Source organism: Caretta caretta, chromosome 18 (genome assembly GCF_965140235.1).
Source record: "Caretta caretta isolate rCarCar2 chromosome 18, rCarCar1.hap1, whole genome shotgun sequence".
Classification (NCBI taxonomy): Eukaryota; Metazoa; Chordata; order Testudines; family Cheloniidae; genus Caretta; species Caretta caretta.
This window is the reverse complement of record NC_134223.1, coordinates 6,497,586-6,515,108: the sequence shown is the minus strand read 5'-3', so window position 1 is coordinate 6,515,108 and position 17,523 is coordinate 6,497,586. Positions and strand designations below refer to the sequence as shown.

Sequence of the window (17,523 nt, the reverse complement as noted above, 5' to 3'; positions counted from 1 at the left end):
GTGGAATACACTCTTGATCTCAGTCAGGATTATAGTCCTGTAGTTAGGTGGGCCACCCAGTGGGAATCTGCCCAGCACACAGATTATTGATCCATCTTTGTAACTATTTGACCTGCAGGCAAATGTATTTAGTGCAGAGTGTGATTGATCCAAAGCTTGTTGGGCTAACGATATGCATTGTGAACTTTAGCAATACCTAATTACATGACACAGAACAGCTCCTTTAGTGCTGTTGTTGTCTATTATGGCAGCTCTTCTAGGAGAGTTTTTTCCACTTGGCTTTAAATAGGTTTAAAGAATAAAACTAGCATGCAGGCAACTTCAGCTAGTAATAAGGCTATGAAACAAAACAGAAAAAGCCATCACGTTTATTTGTGAAGGATATTTTATAGTGTACCTAGGTATTAAAGGTGTAAATTAGTTTTATGCAGCAGGCTGTATGTTCAAAAATATGTGGAGAGAGACTAGGACTGAATGTCAGCTGTGGATGTAAATGTTTTTGTTTTTAGCTTTTTGCCTGAGTTCTTGCAGTAATATTTTACCAACTTTTTCTTTAAAGATTCTGGTGTCTGTGTTTTCAGTTTGTCACCAGAATTTGGTGATGGAATAAGTTTTAATATGTATGGTTGGGTTATGCTCAATATCATCAATGATTTAGATCAGCGGTTCTCAAACTTCATTGCCCCAAGACCCCCTTCTGACAACAAAAATTACTACAGGACCCCAGGAGGAGGAACCAAAGCCTCAGCCCATCCGATCTCTGTTGCCCTGGGCAGGCGGCCAAAGCCATAGCCCACTGGCTTCAGCTCTGGGAGCGGGGCCTGTAACCTGAGCCTCGTTGCCCAGTGTAAAGCCCTCGGTCTTCAGTTTCAGCCCAGGGCAGTGAGGCTCAGGCTTCAACTTCGTCCCCAGGTGTCAGTCTTGGGTTTAGGCTTTGGACCCAGGCCCCAGCAAGTCTTATGCCAGCCCTGGCAACCCCATTACAATGGGGTCTCGACCCACTTTGGCTCGACCCACAGCATGAGAACCGCTGATTTAGATAATGGCATAGAGTGTACACGTATTAAGTTTGTGGATGATACCAAGCAGGGAGGGGTTGCAAGTGCTTTGGAGGATAGGATTAAAATTCAAAATGATCTGGACAAACTGGAGAATTGGTCTGAAGTAAATAGGATGAAATTCAATAAGGACACATGTGAAGTACTCCACGTAGGATGGAACAATCAGTTGCATAAATACACAATGGGAAATGACGGCCTAGGAAGGAGTACTGCAGAAAGGGATCTGCAAGACGCGAGAAGCGATTCTTCCACTGTAGTCCGCGCTGATTAGGCCTCAACTGGAGTATTGTATCCACTTCTGGATGCCACATTTCAGGAAAGATGTGGACAAACTGGAAAAAGTCTGGAGAAGAGCAGCAAAAATGATTAAAGGTCTAGAAAACATGACCTATGACGGAAGATTGAAAAAAATTGGGTTTGTTTAGTCTGGAGAAGAGAAGACTGAGTGGGGAATATAACAGTTTTAAGTACATAAAAGATTTTTACAAAAAGGCATGAGGAAAAATTGTTCTTGTTAACCTCTGAGGACAGGACAAGAAGCAATGGGTTTAATTGCAGTAAGGGTGGTTTAGGTTGGACATTAGGAAAAACTTCCTAACTCTCAGGGTGGTTAAGCACGGGAATAAATTGCCTAGGAAGGTTGTGGAATCTCCATGATTGGAGATTTTTAATAGCAGGTCAGACAAACACCTGTCAAGGATGGCCTAGAATTGATAATATTCAGTCCTGCCGTGGGTGCAGGGGACTGGACTAGATGACCTCTCGAGGTCCCTTCCAGTCCTATGATTCTTTCATTTATAACACATAGTACTGGACTCTGTGTAATTGAAATAGGTTTTTACAGGCTTGTATCTGGTGTCCTTTATGTATAGTAATACTGTACGGGTTTTAACATGTTCAACAGGAAAGAACTACTTATGGAAAATCATTGCTATTGCATACATTTGAGTTTTACACATGTGAAACAGCAGGAATCTATGCAAATGTTTATTTCATTCTCAAGGTTTTAGATTTCTTTCTTTGGGTATCCTTTTGAAAAGCAGTTAGGGGGAAAAGCTCACCTTCAAACCTCACTTCCAAGGACTCCTTACTGTCCTCTCAGAGCTAGTGGTGTTGAGAAAAAGCTTACTGAAAACATCTTCCAGTGCCTCAGTCTGACTCAATCCTATGCAGCCATTTTATGTCTCTGCAGACAAGGGATGTTGCACATCATTCTGGTCCCCAAAGCTCATTGCCCAGATGCACATTTTTTTAGTCTGGATGTTCCAGTGCTTTATAGAAACATTTTTCTGCAAAGATAATTCATCCGATTTGCTAGGTACAGCAGTGTAATGACCAAATCCCTCTTCCTTTTTCCTACTCTGCTGCTGGACTAAGGTCAGGAAAAGAGTAGGATTTTGTTTCCAGCACAAGTTATGTCAGGTGTTTCTTAACCTGTTACTGACATTTACTTTAATCACAATTGTAGCGCTACTCTTCCCTTGCGAATTAACTGGATTTTGCAAAAGAATTCTAGAATCTCCCCAAGGGAAGTGGTTTTCCTTTATCATTGAGCGCCAGCAATTCAAGAATTGATTTAAATATTTACACACACATTACAGGATCTCTTCCCTACCTCTCCATCCACCCCAAGATCCCTGACACTCTTAAATATCTGTTCTCTCCCTGCTATTCTCCACCTGTCACTTAGTGCTTAAAACAAGTAGTCTCTTAGAATTGCTAACTTATTCCTTGAGTTCTGTCATGTACGTTCAGTGCTCTTCACCTGACTGCATGGACTTGACAGTCTGTACAATCTGTTTTTGTAAATAGCTTTTCTACCATAATTTTTACTGAGGAAATAGGATTTGCCTGTTTTAGCACTAAGAAAAACAAGTGAAGCTTGGATACCTCCTTTGGTTTTTGGGGTATTGGTGGTGCTAGTGGCACTGGGATAGGCTTGGCGAGGCTTGATTATCTTGCTTTGTTTTATGCCTTAGCATTTTTCTTCAGTTCCGTGCTGCCACACTTTGTTTCCTATTTTGTATGAGACGATGGTGTGATCTTCCAGGGGGCTGGTTCAAAGAAAAAACAGTACTTGTAGCGCAGGTCAGAAGCTCTGAATATGTGACCTGTCCGGTGACTGGTCGTCATCACATGCATTGCCCCAATACCACAGCTTGAACGTTCCCCCTCTGACACGGTGATCTTTGGAAGGACATGGCTAAGTGCATAGAAGCCAGCCATTTTTATTTACCTACCCATTGCGTTTTTTTCCATTTGGCAAACGTTCATTTTCCACTCTTGCCTCTTACTGGAACTGAAATGACTCCCGTGGTTCTTGTTTCCACCAGTATCCTTGGTAGTGCAGCTGTGGGCAGATAGCATTAGCTGTTAGCGAGAGCATGAAACAATCTGCAAATCCAACAAAAAATGTCACTTGAGAATTTTCTTTTCTGTTAGAGGTGATTTCTTTAAGGGGAAAAAAAATAACAAAATCAACCCCCAAGACTTAGAATCTGAAGAACCCCTCCTGTTGGATAAGTGTTTTTAAGGTAGGTTAACAATTGTCTAAACTACTGGAGTGTCTCAGTAAATGCTGACTAAGGCCATGTCTACACTACTGGGACGGCAGCAGTACAGCTATGGAGCCACAGCCCCATGGTGTCGATGCAGTCTGAAGTGATGGACATTTTCCCCTTCACTGTAGGACGGTGGTCTCCAACCTTTTTATGCCCAAGATCACTTTTTGAATCGAAGGGCAACCCAGGATCTACCCCCACTCCCTTCCCCAAAGCCCTGCCCCACTCACTCCTCTCCCCCACCCTCACTCACTTTCATCAGGCTGGGGCAGGGGTTTGGGCTGCGGCCAAGGGGTCTGCAGTGTGGGAAGAGGCTCTGGGCTGAGCCTGGGGCAGGGAGTTTGGGAGCAGAAGGGGGCTCTGGGCTGGGGCAGAGTGTTGGGGTTCGGGAGGGAGTGCAGGCTCTGGGAGGGGGTCAGGGCTGGGGCAAGGGGTTGGGGTGTAGGAGGGGGTAAGTGGTGCTAGCTCTGGGAGGGGGCTTAGGGTGGGTTGGGGTGCAGTGTGTTGGGGTGCAGGAGGGGGTACAGAGTGGCTCTGGAAGGGGGGGGTCAGGCTTGGGGTTTGGGGTGCAGGAGGGGGTTTGGGGTGCTGACTCTGGGAGGAGGTTCAGGGTGGGGCTTGGGGTGCAGAAGGGGGTGTGGGGTGCTGGTTTCAGGAGGGGCTTCAGGGATAGGGGTTAGGATGCGGCCTCCTGCTGGGCAGCACTTATCTCCAGCGGCTCCCGGTGGGCGCAGCGAGGCTGAGGCAGGCTCCCTGCATACCCCGGCCCCACACCACTCCCAGAAGGGGCCATAGCGCCCCTGCAGCCCCGGGGGGGGGGAAGGGGCACATGGCTCTGCGCGCTACCCCTCTCTGCGAGCACTGCCCGCTACAGCTCTCCTGCCCAATGGGAGCTGCAGTGAGCAGTGCTCGCAGGCAGGAGCAGTGCTCGCAGGCAGGAGCAGTGCTCGCAGGCAGGAGCAGTGCTCGCAGGCAGGAGCAGTGCTCGCAGGCAGGAGCAGTGCTCGCAGGCAGGAGCAGTGCTCGCAGGCAGGAGCAGTGCTCGCAGGCAGGAGCAGTGCTCGCAGGCAGGAGCAGTGCTCGCAGGCAGGAGCAGTGCTCGCAGGCAGGAGCAGTGCTCGCAGGCAGGAGCAGTGCTCGCAGGCAGGAGCAGTGCTCGCAGGCAGGAGCAGTGCTCGCAGGCAGGAGCAGTGCTCGCAGGCAGGAGCAGTGCTCGCAGGCAGGAGCAGTGCTCGCAGGCAGGAGCAGTGCTCGCAGGCAGGAGCAGTGCTCGCAGGCAGGAGCAGTGCTCGCAGGCAGGAGCAGTGCTCGCAGGCAGGAGCAGTGCTCGCAGGCAGGAGCAGTGCTCGCAGGCAGGAGCAGTGCTCGCAGGCAGGAGCAGTGCTCGCAGGCAGGAGCAGTGCTCGCAGGCAGGAGCAGTGCTCGCAGGCAGGAGCAGTGCTCGCAGGCAGGAGCAGTGCTCGCAGGCAGGAGCAGTGTGCAGAGGGAGACCCCTGGGGCGACAGGGCTGCACTGGCCGCGGGAGGAGTGTGGGGCCAGGGTAGGCAGGGAGTCTGCCTTAGCCACAGCCACACTGCGCTGCCGGAGACTGTGATCGACTGGGAGATCCTCTAGGATCGATGGGTTGGTGACCACTGCTGTAGGAACACCATCTCTCTGAGTGGTTGCGGCTAGGTTGACGGAAACATTCTTCCATGGCTCTAGCTTTGTCTATGCTAGTGAGTAGGTTGGCATAGCTACGGGTCGCTCTGCGGTGTGGATTTGTTTTACACCCCTGAGTGCTACAGCTATGCTGACCTAAATTTTAAATGTAGACCAGGCCTAAAGCCTGGCCTACACTACAGAGTTAGGTTGAGGTGGGGGAGCTTACGTCAACTTAACTCTATAAGTGTCTATGCTACAATTTTGCGCCCACTGATATGAGTCACTCACTACACCAACCTAATAAATCCACTGTGTCAGTGTAGATTGAGCCACCCAGGGCTCACAGCCCAGAGCCCCGCACTGCCCCACGCTGTCAGTTACATGATGGAGGTGCTCCTGGTGAGGACGTGCACTGCCCACAGACGGAGCATAGTGTGGACATGAAAAAAAATGATTCAATGACTGTGATGGCTGTATGTCAGCATAATTAAGTTGATTTAATTTTCTAGTGTAGACTTACCTGGGGATACATTAGGCCTGCCTTCGCTTTGAGGGAAATGCTAAGCTTTAGGTAAGACATGTAGGCCTTTTGTCTTAACCCTCTCTCTGAATGCTGCATTCCTGTAGATACATTGTTTTAAAGAAGCTGTACTGTAGTGGTTCCCAAACTTTTTGCTAAGGTGACCCACCTACTCCATTTTGTCCTTTTTGGGTACCCATCCGCTCCCCCACCCCAGCTCCCTGCTTCGCTCTTCCCAGCCCCATAACTTTTGCTCTCTCAGCCCTACCCTCTCCTGCAGCCCCAGCTGGCTCCTCTCTCCCCATGGATGGGTTGTGATTGCTACAAGACTGCTGACTGTCTGCTTGCTGGCTCTGGCCATTTCCTCTGCATTGCTACAGCTACCCGTCTCCTGCTCTCAGTTCCCATTGCTTGGGGAGTGTGCTCCAGCTGGCAGCAGCAGTGTGAAGGAAGCAGCAAGGGCCAGGGAGTGGACAGTCAGCAGCCGGTGTGTGGCTTGGAGGCACTTCCAGGGCCAGTGCAACCACTAGGCGAACTAGGCGGTCGCCTAGGGTGCCAAGTGGTTGGGGGCAGCCAAAAGTGCGCTCCAGGGAGGTGGTGGAGTGGAGGTGAGCTGGGGCAGAGGGTCGCGGGGAGGGCCGCCTGCAGCAAGTAACGGGGGGGGGGGGGGGGGCGGGGAGGTGGTGCACAGGGGAACCACTCCCAGCCCCAGCTCACCTCTGCTTCGCCGCCTCCTCTGAGCGTGCCGCCCCGCTCTGCTTTTCTCCCTCCCAGGCTTGCATGCCAAACGGCTGATTGGTGCTGCCTGCCGCGTGCTCGGAGAGGAGGTGGAGCAGAGGTGAGCTGGGGTGGGGAGTTACTGCATGACTTCCTGGGGCCGAGGGGGGGGGTGCCTCAGGGTGGCGGGGAGCTGCTGCGGGGGGGGGAGCTGCTGCGGGAGGGGGGGGGCGTGCAAGGTGGAAGTTTTGCCTAGGGCGCAAAACATCCTTGCACCAGCCCTGGGCAGTTCCTCCATGCTGCTGCTGCCCAGATCCCTCTCCCTCAGCCTGCTGCCCAGGGGATGTGAGAGTGCGGGGAGGTGCGGGCAAGATCTGCTTAGAAAACACTGCTGGACTGAGTCACTGTATATTCACCCACTGGTCGCAGCTCCTGAAGGGAAGTCTGCTGCAGGTACCAAACCCAACTGGGCCTGCTAAGGCAGCAGAGTTAGTAAATGGGTGCTGTAGCCCAGGACCCAGTCTGAGTGGAAGAATTGCAGGATGCCACCCTAGCGAGGTAAAGGCTTGAGGCCGAAGACCTGGAGGTGGGTGCTCGCCAGAGAGATTAGCTAGGGATACCAGGCAACTGTGACAGGAATGTTTTAATATTTATATATAAGCAATTTAACAATCTGTGGTGGTTCTTATCAGATTTCAAGACAAGTCTAAGATCAAAACAGTAATTTTTTTTGCTTACATCTAGCTTCCCCACTGTTTTTGTTACACAGCAGTGAATGGTCACTTCAGCAGATTCCTAAAACAAGCAAGTTCTATTTCAAATGTATCTGGGAAGGGAGGGCAGGAAAAAATGAAACCCTATAAAATGCCAAAAGCAGTTATAAAATATATTGACAGTTGCAGTGACACAGCTTTTGGGGACAATCAAATACATTTTATCATCACTAGCCTGACTTGAATTTTATTACATGAATTTGTTCATTTATTTATCTATTATTTTAAGTGTTTGGATTTTCTTTTTGGTGGGGTTTTGGAGCTAGTTGGTAAATGTTTTGAAATGTTCATGCTGCTTTGGAATAAAAACACTTCTCTCAGAAAATGAAATAGGAGAATATACATCCGGTGAAAAATTAAAGGATGCTTCAGAGCAGTCCTATTATGTGATAATAAGTTGTTAGAGTAAAACTGGGCTCCAGTCTGTCTACATGTTGGGGGTAAATGAAGACTTGACTGTATATTTTTGATGTGGTGCCATCATTTGACTTCAGTATAGATGAGCTCTTGATCTTGAGTATTAATGCTGCACAAATTAATATTTACAGCTTACCTAAACTGAAGCCTACTTTATAATGTAAATAGTGGACACTCAAAGTGCTAGATTTGCTGATCAGTGATGTCTGGGAGCAAGTCCTCTATTATCCAGGAAGCCCTGCTTTGAACTGTTGGAAAACTTAAGTTCAAAATAAAACAAGAATCATATGGAATAATTCATAAGGGGAAGATGATCTGTTCTTTCTTAACTCAGAAGTAGAAATAAATACTTCCTTACCTAGATAGTACTCTCATCTGCAAATGCCAAGTGCTTTATGAAGGTAGGCATCACTGTTGCATGTTAGAGATGGGGACGCTGATGCACAGATAGGTGATCTGACTTGGACAAAGTCATCAAGCAATTTAGTGGCAGAGTCACTGGCCTGGGACGCTGGTGTTGTTTTCTAGAATCCTTTTTCCCTGAATAACAGGTTCTTATTTTCAGTTTTGTTTCTCTGTAATAAATCTTCTGGAGTGGATCATAGCAAAAGCGTTTCTCCGTCCCCCGTCCCACCCCACGGTAGGTGGAATGGACTGTAATCCTACAACAGTCTTATGGTAGCCACTCCCTGCCCAGTGTAAAACACTGCTCGTGTACACAGATTTTTCTGATAGTAACAAATCAAGTTGTGTAGAATTATTTGTCCGCAGATTTTTGTGTTTGTGGAGTTGAAGGAGTGTATTACTAATTTGGGTGTGTGTGTGTGTGCATGTGTGTGAGAAAAATAACAGTGGAAAGGCTTGGAGGAATATTATTTGTGAAACTAAAATGTTTAGAAAACCATAAACTAGCAAAGTGGAATGAATCCAACTATTTCTGATGTGACATGATTTTACACAGCAGGCTCTAACCCTGGCTGGGGTTGTTAGGTTCGTTTCTTTGATTTCTGCTTGGAGAGTAAATAGGACTTTCATTGTTTCCATGTTGAATCCTGTAATACCAGCGCCCCACCAGTTTCAACTTCCTTTTAGTCCACTTCCTGTGATTTTTTCCATAGAGAATTTCAAGATTACACAGATGACAATTAATGTTAAATATAAATGTTCAAGGGATGCATTCACTGGAACTTGGTGCTTAGTAGCCAGACTAGTTAGAAGCACTTTCTCCTGTGCTAGTCAATATCATACAGTTCATCTTTATATACACTTTCTTCATACATGGTATGAGGACGCTCTTTATGTAGTCAAGTGTAAACTAAATTGTGAAGATTTTAGTATTAGAACAGATTAACTGGTTCATTTGGGGGAAAAGGGGGCAGGAAATGAGAACGGAACAAGTGGAGCTGCTGACACTTGAACTAGGCTAACCCAGATGCTGATCACTCAGGCTAACCCTGCAGTGCTGCATGCTCTAAAGTGTCTGGACAACTTGCTTTTAGTTTCTCCACGCTGCTATTTGCAGCTATTTTTCTGGCCCGTGCCAAAGACTGAACTTGCTGACTGCGCTTGCTCCCTGTTTGGAAAGATTTGCTAGGATTATACTTCCTGAGTTTTTAGCCTATATAGAGAGGGCACCAGAACACCTGTATAGGGGAAATGGAGTGCCTCACTGCAGCGTGATAGATGTTGTAGGCAGACATGAGATGGAGTGGGGGAGAGCATCATTGTTATACAGAGGACTAGAGTAGCTGGTTGTGGGTGCACAGGAAGTCAGATTGGGCATCAGATGTGTTTCTTATAACAGCTGAAAGGGAGAGAGAAGGATAAAGTGACATACATACTGAAAGTGGACTAAGGGCTTGTCTACACCACGCAGTTTTAGTGACAAGGCTGTGTTGACACAGCCTTGTCGCTAAAAGTCAGCGTGTGTAAACGCTCTTTTTCAGTACTTTCTCTGCACTTTAGCCAAAAAAATACTTCCAGCCCCACGAGCGGTGTTAGCTTTGTGGGCAGGAGAGCGCTCCTGCTGACAAAGCTGCTTTCACACTGCCACTTGCGTCACCAAAAGGTTTGTCTTTGGGGGAGGGCGGGCGGCTTTCTTAAGTCCCCATGAAAGACAAAAGTTTTGTCAACAACTTCGCAGTGTAGAGAAGACCTAAATAGTGAAATATATTACGTCACTTTTGGTTCATGAATTTTATCCCCTTTTGCAAGCCAGGAGAATTTTAAAATTATACATATAAAAATTGTGAATACGTTGGGTTAATTGCTGGAAACCTGGTAATCTGAAATGGATACTCTATAACCATGCCCAATGTAAAGAAAGATTCTCTGAATAGAACCTGTGCTGAAAATGTGTATGGTAGAGTTTAAGAACTAATTGCAATGTGGGTGGTATACTTAAATAGACAGAGAAGCAGATTTGTGTAGAACTTTATAAATGTGACACCAAGAGCTCTGTACCCTCTGGCTAGGACGATAATGCAAGAAGCTGAGAGCAGGATAAACTACATCTCAGAGGTGCAGTGTCCCTAACTAGAGTGTCAGAAGTGCTCCGACTTTGCTACTCTCTCTGATAGGGTTTTGCTTCAAACAGTGTTAGGGATCTTGGTCACAAAACAGCAGTTTGGATAACTTAAACTAGCATGGAAGGGTTTTAAATGGACCAGATATCTGATCTGTTATGACAAATATTGTGATAAAACATGAAGACTGGTATTAGCTAATGGTATATGGGCTCCAGGGCCTTTCCCACTTCTCCTAGGAGTAGTTTGTGTAAACACACATCACTTTTAATCTGTTTCTGAAGCACCCTTCATGGTATCTAGGCACTGTATATAAATAATAGAAAACAGGGATCCCTCCAAACAGGACAGGCATTTCTCTGTTCTGCTCTCCCACTGGATCATTGATTGCTTTTTTAGAACAAAATGTTGCATGTTTTATATCTTTGTATTTTGGGGTAATGCTTTATGAAAGAGGTAAATTATGCAGCTTGATGGGAAGATGGCAAGGACTTTCCCTGATCCCCTTGGGCAGGTTATTCCATAGTCTTGGTCTAGCTATTGAGTCTCTTCCCCTTGCGTTTAGACTTGGGTTCCGTTAGCCATAGTGCACTGGGTAACTGTTGTAGTGGGTCCTGGAAGGAGAGGTGAACCTTCATTTAGCATGGTCCTCTCAACAACTAAAAATGTTTTACCATACATCTACTAGCCAGAAATAGACATGAAGGACAAAGGTAGATATCTGAGAAACATGAATACCCTTGTGTACTCCATTACTGTTGATTTCTAGGTTTGCATTTGTTAAATTTTGGAGGCGGGTGTATGTTTTTATCTGTTCTTGTCTAAGTAGCATGCAGTTTGCTGATAGTAACAGCAGTTATGTCAAATCATTCTGGTTCCAGGCATTCTTTGTCATAACATTTGCTATATTAGGGAGTAAAGACGCTAGAAGATTTGAGAGCATCAGATGATATGATAACTGTAGCTTTTAGCAGTCTGTAAATTTGATTATATATTTTAAACTTTATTTCAAAGATTTTGACAGCCCATATAATTTAGACTAGCTCTCCTAGAATTTTACATGGCTCTGCCTAATAAAAGCAGAGCAGTTCTGTTTAAAATGTACAATCCGTGCGTGTTCCTAAAAGTTACACAGAACTTTTCTTGTCTACTTCTATTCACCCGGCAAGTTCCATGGCTTCTTTGTTTGTTGATTCTGTTTCTATACCAGTTTGTTGGTAAAAATAAGCTGCTGTGTTTCAGGACTAATCGTGAAAATTACTCTTATTTGGTCACCTGGCAACACTCATCATGCATGTGTAGGAGAATGTGCTGTGTGAAATTTCTGACCTTTGAAAGATGACATGCATATATACAAATGTAAACTAGACACACGCACTGGTCACCTGCAAGGATTGTATTGGTTAATTCCATAATGGTCCAGCTATCCCATTTTTCACTTAAATGATCCCAGGAGAGAATTCTTTGGAGGTTGAATTCTTCCATGCTTTGTTTCAGCAACGGGGGTGTTTTTTTAAATGTTGATCTACTTGAGTACAAAAAGAAAAGGAGTACTTGTAGCACCTTAGAGACTAACCAATTTATTTGAGCATGAGCTTTTGTGAGCTACAGCTCACTTCATCAGATGTATACCGTGGAAACTGCAGCAGACTTTATATACACACAGAGAATATGAAACAATACCTCCTCCCACCCCACTGTATTGTTTCATATTCTCTGTGTGTATATAAAGTCTGCTGCAGTTTCCACGGTATACATCTGATGAAGTGAGCTGTAGCTCACGAAAGCTCATGCTCAAATAAATTGGTTAGTCTCTAAGGTGCCACAAGTACTCCTTTTCTTTTTGCGAATACAGACTAACACGGCTGTTCCTCTGATACTTGAGTACAGTCATTCTGAATTCAATAGGTTTCAGAGTAACAGCCGTGTTAGTCTGTCTTTGCAAAAAGAAAAGGAGTACTTGTGGCACCTTAGAGACTAACCAATTTATTTGAGCATAAGCTTTCGTGAGCTACAGCTTACTTCATCGGATGCATACTGTGGAAAGTATAGAAGATCTTTTTATACACACACAGCATGAAAAAATGGGTGTATACCACTACAAAAGGTTTTCTCTCCCCCCACCCCACTCTCCTGCTGGTAATAGCTTATCTAAAGTGATCACTCTCCTTACAATGTGTATGATGATCAAGTTGGGCCATTTCCAGCACAAATCCAGGTTCCCCCCCACCCACCCCCGCAAACCTACTCTCCTGTTGGTAATAGCTTATCTAAAGTGATCACTCTCCTCCTTCCTGAGGAAATTACAATCCATCAGTGATCTTCCTGATAACAGCATCCTGGCCACTATGGATGTAGAAGCCCTCTACACCAACATTCCACACAAAGATGGACTACAAGCAGTCAAGAACACTATCCCCGATAATGTCACGGCTAACCTGGTGGCTGAACTTTGTGACTTTGTCCTTACCCATAACTATTTTACATTTGGGGACAATGTATACCTTCAAATCAGCGGCACTCCTATGGGTACCCGCATGGCCCCACAGTATGCCAACATTTTTATGGCTGACTTAGAACAACGCTTCCTCAGCTCTCGTCCCCTAACGCCCCTACTCTACTTGCGCTATATTGATGACCTCTTCATCATTTGGACCCATGGAAAAGAAGCCCTTGAGGAATTCCACCATGATTTCAACAATTTCCATCCCACCACCAACCTCAGCCTGGTCCAGTCCACACAAGAGATCCACTTCCTGGACACTACAGTGCTAATAAACGATGGTCACATAAACACCACCCTATACCGGAAACCTACTGACCGCTATTCCTACCTACATGCCTCCAGCTTTCACCCTGACCACACCACACGATCCATTGTCTACAGCCAAGCTCTGTGATACAACCGCATTTGCTCCAATCGCTCAGACAGAGACAAACAACTACAAGATCTCTATCAAGCATTCTTACAACTACAATACGCACCTGCGGAAGTGAAGAAACAGATTGATAGAGCCAGAAGAGTTCCCAGAAGTCACCTACTACAGGACAGGCCTAACAAAGAAAATAACAGAACGCCACTAGCCGTCACCTTCAGCCTCCAACTAAAACCCCTCCAACGCATTATCAAGGATCTACAACCTATCCTGAAGGATGACCCAACACTCTCACAAATCTTGGGAGACAGGCCAGTCCTTGCCTACAGACAGCCCCCCAACCTGAAGCGAATACTCCCCAGCAACCACATACCACACTAACCCAGAAACCTATCCTTGCAACAAAGCCCGTTGCTAACTGTGCCCACATATCTATTCAGGGGACACCATCACAGGGCCTAATAACATCAGCCACACTATCAGAGGCTCGTTCACCTGCACATCCACCAATGTGATATATGCCATCATGTGCCAGCAGTGCCCCTCTGCCATGTACATTGAGTCAAACTGGACAGTGTCTACGTAAAAGAATAAATGGACACAAATCAGATGTCAAGAATGATAACATACATAAACCAGTCGGAGAACACTTCAATCTCTCTGGTCACTCGATTACAGACATGAAAGTTGCGATATTACAACAAAAAAACTTCAAAACCAGACTCCAGCGAGAGACTGTTGAATTGGAATTCATTTGCAATTTGGATACGATTAACTTAGGCTTGAATAGAGATTGGGAGTGGCTAAGTCATTATGCAAGGTAACCTATTTCCCCTTGTTCTCTCCCCCCCCCCCCCCCCCCCCCCCCCGACGTTCTTGTTAAACCCTGGATTTGTGCTGGAAATGTCCCAACTTGATTATCATACACGTTGTAAGGAGAGTGATCACTTTAGATAAGCTATTACCAGCAGGAGAGTGGGGTGGGGGGAGAGAAAACCTTTTGTAGTGGTATACACCCATTTTTTCATGCTTTGTGTGTATAAAAAGATCTTCTATACTTTCCACAGTATGCATCCGATGAAGTGAGCTGTAGCTCACGAAAGCTTATGCTCAAATAAACTGGTTAGTCTCTAAGGTGCCACAAGTACTCCTTTTCTTTTTGCTGAATTCAATAGGTGGAAAATACCCTATTTCTGATTCCCATCCCCAGTCGTTTCTCTCACTCTCACAAAATGGCTGTACTTTCCCTCCTGTGAAATCCAGGAACATCAATATTCATCCAAAATTATCAGTCAGTATTATTGCAAGTCACTAACTCTAAATGACATTTTGATGTCTGTTGTCTATATAAAATATTAATGTCATTTAGAGTTAGTGACTTGCAATAATACTGACTGATAATTTTGGATGAATATTGATGTTCCTGGATTTCACAGGAGGGAAAGTACAGCCATTTTGTGAGAGTGAGAGAAACGACTGGGGATGGGAATCAGAAATAGGGTATTTTCCACCTATTGAATTCAGCAAAAAGAAAAGGAGTACTTGTGGCACCTTAGAGACTAACCAGTTTATTTGAGCATAAGCTTTCGTGAGCTACAGCTCACTTCATCGGATGCATACTGTGGAAAGTGTAGAAGATATTTTTATATACACAGAAAGCATGAAAAAATACCTCCCCCACCCCCTGCTGGTAATAGTTTATCCAAAGTGATCACTCTCCTTACAATGTGTATGATAATCAAGTTGGGCCATTTCCAGCACAAATCAAGGTTTTCTCAACCCCCCCTTACCCCCCCCCCACCACAAACCCACTCTCCTGCTGGTAATAGCTTATCTAAAGTGACAAATTACAATGAAATGTTATCATACGTGGTATGTAACTAACTTAATCAGGATCAGGTGAATCCTCAAAGAACTTGGCTAAGGATTCCTGCTTACTGGTGGGGGAGCTCTCCTCTTCTGAGTGCACTAAAAAGGATGACCAAATTTCAAAACAGCTATCCTCTTTTGGCACTCTTCTTGTGTACGTACTTGGTGTGAAAGCTTTTCCATTACAAGGACAGTCCATATTTTATAATACCACAATCCATAGGAGGAGGAATCGCATATTTCCAATAATGTGCAATATAAAGTCTAATTGTTAAAGATAAAATAAACCTTCTCACATTGTTTAAAATGCAGATCCTTCACTGGAGCATTAAGTAAGCAAACTGGGGAATGCTAGCAATCCAGTATTTTGTCAGAAGATGTCTCTCTTTAATAATTTTCTCCAAAAACTGTCTTAACTCCTGGATGCAACCACCACATGTTCCTATATCCCCGCAAACCCTCCAGTGGAGAGCCTCCATAGTAGCAAAAATATTATGGCTCTTAACTGGAGTTCAACGCCACGTACACAGTAATTTATACATTTCCTTGAGCTACCCAAATTGAGGATGTATATCTCCTTTCCCATATAGAGACCCACTTTTCCATATAATTTGTCCAAATTCCTCTCATCTTTTCATCTGCTTTTCTTAACATATTTTTCAATCAGAATTGTATATATTTTAGAAATTAAACCTTTTGTTCCAACTTGTTCCTGGGTCAACTCCTCAAATGTGGTTAAAGGTCTAGATAGAGCTGACTTGTAGCCAGAGTTCACAATAAAATGTTTGACTTGTAAATACTGAAAATACAAGATCTTTATATAGTTTATATTACATATCTCTTGGTATGATTTCAAATCAGGACCCACGAACAGCCGTCTGCATTGTGTAATCTCAGCTTTTACCTGCAACAAATAGGTACTTTAATAACCAGGAATTTATTTTTAGGCAATATCAGTGAAAGGGCCTTGATTGACAAGAATTTAAAAAAAAAAAAAAAAAAAAACTGTCCAAAGCTGCCAGGTGTGTGAGTGGGTGATTTTTTTTATTTTTGATCTAAATTTCTTTTTAACCCAATAATTATTAAAAATAGTTACATTTAGGCTCCTGTTCTGTTTGAGTGGTCTGTCATTAACCCCGTTGATCACATTTTAATCGTGATGCATAATAAATCAAATTAGGGAAAGCTTACTTTTTAGGTTATACAGAACTTTCAGGTTCACCCTGTTTCTTTTATGTTTCAGGACAAATTTTAATAGCACATCCTGCCATGTTCTTAATGTCATGTCAGGGGTGCACTGAAACAAAAATAACTATGAGAGGACACTCAACCTTAACCAAGGCTACTCTACCTAACCAAGAAATGTTATATTTGGTCAATTTCTTCAGGTCTTTTTTTATTTATTCCACAGTGGAGGGTAATTTGCCTTAAAAATGTTTTCTCCACAGTGAGTATTTCTAAATATTTTAAAGATTCCTTTTCCCATTTAAATTCATGGAGCTGACCACCGTTTTTGATCTTTTGGGGAATATTAATTTCTAAAATTTCAGATTTATCATTTATTTTGAAACCTGATACCTGCCTAAATTTCAAAGTCAATTGTTCTGTAATTTTTAATTGAGTCTTCTGGATCCTGAAAATATAAGAAGTCATCATCAGCATACAGAGCTATTTTGTGTTCTAATCCAGAAAGTGATTTGATACCCTTTACCAAGGGGCAGTTTTTCACATTTATTGCAAATGGCTCTATTGCCAAAACAAACTGGGGCATAATGGGCAACTCTGTCCCTTACTGTTACATAAATTAAAAGGGGATTAATGACCACTAACCACAGCAGAAACTCAGGGTTGAGTATAAAGAGCTGATATGTCCCTATAAAACTTATTTCCAAAACCAAACCATACCAAATTCTGCCTGAGGTACTCCCATTCCAGTCATTCAAAGGCTTTCTCAGCATCCAAAGGAAGCAGCACTCAAGAAGATTACTAGAATTAACATTACAGATCAAATTCAGAGTTCATCTGCTATTACCAGATAAATGCCTGCCAGCAGCAAACTCAAATTGGTCAGGGTGAACACATTTGGACAATATGATTTTCAGTTTGCTTGCTAAGTTCTTGGCATAAGTTTTAACATCCATGTTAATTAGGAATAGGTCTGTATGTTGCGCAGTTGGTAAGATCTCTTCCTTCAGGACTGACCACAATTTTTGCCTCTTTCTAGGAATCTGGAATCTTGTTTCCTTGCAATAGACCACTGAACAATTCAGTTATAACAGGGACCAGCACTTGCTTTAGCGCTCTGTAATACTCCCCAGAAAACCCATCAGGACCTGGTGCTTTATTGGATTTTAAATTCTCAATTACAACTTCAACTTCCTTAGCAGTAATTTACCTATCAAGACCTTCCTCTGACAGCGAAAGTAGTTTCACTCTTCTCAAAAATCTATAAGTTTAGGCTTTGGATGTTCTGAAGGGTACAAAGATTGGAAAACGTTTTAGTGATCTGTTTAATGCCTTTTTATTTCTAACCAGGATGGATGGCTGATTATTTGTTAAT

The 17,523-nt window shown here is 44.3% G+C and overlaps 1 protein-coding gene across 6 annotated transcripts in view; it reads left to right on the top strand.

The window, feature by feature from the left end:
• FBXO42 (F-box protein 42) overlaps positions 1-17,523 on the top strand; it is a 104,690-nt gene that overhangs the window by 13,495 nt on the left and 73,672 nt on the right. The window contains exon 2 of one of the 6 annotated variants that reach the window (XM_075120961.1): positions 6,561-6,624. The exons of the other annotated variants lie outside the window; for them this stretch is intronic. The gene's annotated coding sequence lies outside the window, so the exon portion shown is untranslated. The remainder of the gene's footprint in view (positions 1-6,560; positions 6,625-17,523) is intronic. 6 annotated transcript variants of the gene reach the window in all.